The following is a 3,101-nucleotide window of genomic DNA, read 5'->3' on the forward strand; positions in this document are numbered from 1 at the left end:
GGCAAACTTGGGCCTCCAGCTGTTAAGGAACTACAAGTCCCACAATGCATTGCAGGAGTCTGACAGCCACAGTCATAACTCACAAAGGCTAATGCATTGTGGGACTTGTAGTTCCGTAACAGCTGGAGGGCCGAGTTTGCCCATGCCTGGTCTAATACAAAGCAAAGTGCCTCTGTGACAGACCAGATAGGCGGGAGAGTGGAGGGAGAGTAGGCTTACAAGGAAAAAATGTTAACTTTAGGTAAACAGTGGAAAATTTAGGGGAATTGAAGTCTATGCAATTTTCAGTATTGTACAATGCCATTTTTCTTCAATGCATATATCATACCTCTCTGGGTTTTGGGGGAAACGTAGGCCTCTTTCACATGGATTAGAACTGTCATCCATTGTTACCGCTTTGCCGTAAATGAGTGATGCACAATGCATAGTGGTTGTTTAGTCTTTCAAAATGGCCAACAGCTGCTAAGGTATACCCCATGTTGGGATTAGGCAGAAGTACTATTTAAGTTGTATTTCCTGAACACAGTTCAAACCCCAAAAGACTGGTACACACTTTCAATTATGATTGACCAATCAATGACATTTTACCATCTCCATGTAGTATGAGGGTTTACCTACTCAAAGTGCTCATAGTATTATATATCTGTCGGCTATCAAACTACGGGGAGGTGGTAAAATTGGTCAGTGATTGGCCAATCATAATTGAAAGTGTGTACCAGGCTTTAGGGTGCATACACAAATCCAATTTTGATTGGCCACCTTTACCACTTCCATGTAGTATGAGTGCCAATAGATTTTGAATTCTATGAACAGATTGTATAGATGAGCACAAATACTGCATGGAAGTGGTAAAACTGGCAAATCATTGCACAATCAAAATTGGTGTCTATGCATCTTAAGGGTGCATACACATGCACAATTACTATCACCATGTAAATATAGCTCAAGAGTCAGAACCACCAAAGTAGAAATATAATAATAATAATAATTATTATTATTATTATTACTACTACTACCTTGGTGGTGCTGACTCTTGAGTTATATTTACATGTTGATTCGTTGAGTACAAGGACTGGATTGTGGCACACCAGCTTTGATATTGCTGCCAATGGGTGCTCCTGTTACTGTCACCTACAGGGATATTTTATTCCTTGGGGGACGGTTTGCAGTAAAGAGCTGTATAGACACATTGCTAGCCTACAGACTACTGACTCATTCTGTTGCTGTGGAGGGGGGAGGACTGTTCAGTGCATGATGGAGTGGCTTCCAGTAGGCAGGGCAAGGAGGGGAAATATTAGCTCAGATAAATTGATCTGGCACTCCGAAGAACTATTTACATTAAACGGATATCCTTTAGTCTATTGCTAGCACAGGAAAGGCTGCTAATCTACCGCCATTCAGGTGATTCCTAGCCGTGATGCGTTACTACTGCGGAGTCAGTGCTCTAACTGCTCGGTGTCTTCATTATCTTGTTTCATTGGCTGTAAAATGGTCAAAAATCACATACTTATCTCAGAAGAGGGAATCCTCTGGATCCTGTAGAGGCTTCTTACGCCATCCTCCGGTCCCCCGAGCTTGTTGGAAAATTTGATCTGGGCCACTCTCTTCAAGCATGAGTGCAGCGAGCCATATTGATCCTGCACAAGTACGGCCTGAGCAGTAAGCCAGGGCCTCTCTTGTGTGCTACTGCGCAGGTACGGCTGTGCTGGAGCAGCTGCAGTGCAGCTGTGCTTATGCCAGAAGAGGAGCGCTGATGCTCTGGAGGGTCCTGAGTAGCGGCGGAGGACCAGAGAACAGCGTGGGAAGCCTCTAGAAGATCCAGAAGTTTCCTCTTCTTAGGCAAATATGTGATTGTTATCCCAAGCTTTGGCTCAGATTTGCTTTAAAACAATCCTGAACAAAGCACCGTTTTTAAAGTCCTCTCACCCTACTGACCAGAGCTGCAGCTTTTGCTGCCTCTGTCATGGAGGGGACCATCTTGCTTTTTGGGCATTTAAATCTGAGGTTTCTGACTGATAACTGCGCCAAGCAATAAAGTGTCATCTCCTCTTCTGCAGGATCTCAGCCAGGAGTAAATGTTGATACACACATCAGATTAAAGTTGTCCAAGGCAGCTGCTAAAGGCCATCTCAGACGAAAATCTAGTGCGTGTACGGGAGCCCACGCCCATCTCTCAGAGCATCAGTGAACACCATTGTTCTTCATCTATACCCCTTCCATTGCGCACCTCCTATAGCCCCCATCCATAGTAACAGAACGCATTGCTAGCGTGCAGGCTAGCAATGTGTCTGAACAGCATTGGGCCAAAAATATTCACTTGAGCTTGAGTCCCAATTCCTGTTGGGTGACAGTGATTGCATGTGTGTACCTCTCTTAATAATAAAGCGTTACAGCTGTCTTCTCAGAAACCCACTGAGAGACTTGATAGTGAAAGAGGTGGCTTTTATTTTAAAAAGCTGTGGCTGTAAAAAAAACATAAAAAAATGTATGAGTGGAGCAGAGTTTGTAAGGGGAGCTTGGAAGTAATTTTTATTTGCAGTGGAGTTCCGGACGCTGTATTTTGTATGTGTTTTGCAGCCTCTATATAGAATTCCTATATTCCTTTTCTTGCTGAAAAGTGCTTCTCTTTCCTCAGACCAGAGAATCTCTGAACTCTGAGCATGTAAAGAAAATAAAATAGCCTCCTCATCTCTGTTAATTATGTCTAATTGCATTCATAGAGGGAAGATGTCCCATAAGCCCTCATCTAAATAAATGTGTCTGTTTGTAATTAGAGGGCAATTTAGAGGAGTGAAGGAAAAGCTGGTTTGCTTTGGCAGAGGAGCGCAGAGTTTTTAGGCAGATGACAGGGCAGGGCATTAGGAGTCTAATGATGGCGAGGGCGAGTTTACCTTTCACAGTTGGTTACTGTCTGTGTCTGGCGGTCCCTGTGTTACGCTCTCATTGTAATGAGGCTTGAGCGGGGCTGTGACCCGGACACGTCTGTTATACAGAGCTGAGCTAAGCTGAGCATTTCCCAGTAACAGAGCAGTCACAGGTTACGTAAATGGCTAGAAGTAATGATACTTTGGAAATACAATCATCTGAACTTTGGTGCTTAC

The sequence above is a fragment of the Hyperolius riggenbachi genome, chromosome 12 (genome assembly GCF_040937935.1).
Source record: "Hyperolius riggenbachi isolate aHypRig1 chromosome 12, aHypRig1.pri, whole genome shotgun sequence".
In the NCBI taxonomy this organism is placed as follows: domain Eukaryota; kingdom Metazoa; phylum Chordata; class Amphibia; order Anura; family Hyperoliidae; genus Hyperolius; species Hyperolius riggenbachi.